General features: G+C 34.1%; 1 long non-coding RNA gene across 1 annotated transcript in view; it reads left to right on the top strand.

The window, feature by feature from the left end:
- Positions 1-291: 291 nt before the first annotated feature.
- Positions 292-881, top strand: part of LOC102004995 — a 7,375-nt gene continuing 6,785 nt past the window's right edge. Inside the window, exon 1 of the long non-coding RNA XR_259164.1 lies at positions 292-389. This is a non-coding gene — a long non-coding RNA (uncharacterized LOC102004995). The remainder of the gene's footprint in view (positions 390-881) is intronic.

Raw genomic sequence — 881 nt, 5'->3', positions numbered from 1 at the left:
GCTGGTATGAGTGAAACAACACCGAAAATTCACAGATATTATTGTAGATATATTATTGATTTCTTTTGGGGGAATATCTAGGTATAGAATTGCTAGGTCATATGATGAGTCCATTTCTACAGGAATTGACCAGACTATCTTCCAAGGTACTGTACTATTTCATGAATAGTCAGTGCATTTCAGGGCAAAATTTTATAGTAAGAAAACTGTCCAAATTTTTCCTTTTAAAATTTCTGTTACTAATAAATCTTGGATCTAAAGTGCTTGGTTATTTTTATTACTCAAAGCAAGAAGACTCATTGAGGCAGCTATCAAGACATCTCGGTGCTTACTTCTGGCAAGATCCTGGCTAGAGTTCTCTTGGACAGACTACAGTGCAGCCTCGCCAAGTATGTGCTCCCGAAATCACAGTGTGGCCGTGGGCCATGGCACAGTACAGCTGACTCAATCCTTGCAGCATGTTTGGGTTCAGGAAAGTCAGGGCTTGAGTCAGGCTGTATCTTACAAGATTGCAGAGCCTAGAAGATTCACTTTCTGGTTAAGTGAGTGTGCCAGAGAACAAATAAGTCATATATGTACAGTGAAATATGTCTTTTTCATTAAAAAAGTATCATTTCTATTAAACATTTTAGAAAGAAAGAGTAAACAATAGCATCCTAGTATAGTACCTTTTAACCTGGTGAAATAATTTGATTAAGTCAAGAGTTTCAGGTTCTTTACAGTATTTTTTTAATCATTAGAGTTTTAGGAGGTCCTGGGTTTAAATCTATGACATATTTTCACTTTTATTAGAAAGCTAAAGGTGTTTTATTCAGCTCTTATTTTTATATGCTATAATCATATATAAACATATATTTATACATATTAATAAATATATATTT

The sequence above is a fragment of the Chinchilla lanigera genome, unplaced genomic scaffold (genome assembly GCF_000276665.1).
Source record: "Chinchilla lanigera isolate Chin_1 unplaced genomic scaffold, ChiLan1.0 scaffold00002, whole genome shotgun sequence".
In the NCBI taxonomy this organism is placed as follows: Eukaryota; Metazoa; Chordata; class Mammalia; order Rodentia; family Chinchillidae; genus Chinchilla; species Chinchilla lanigera.
This window is presented reverse-complemented; position numbering and strand designations above follow the sequence as displayed.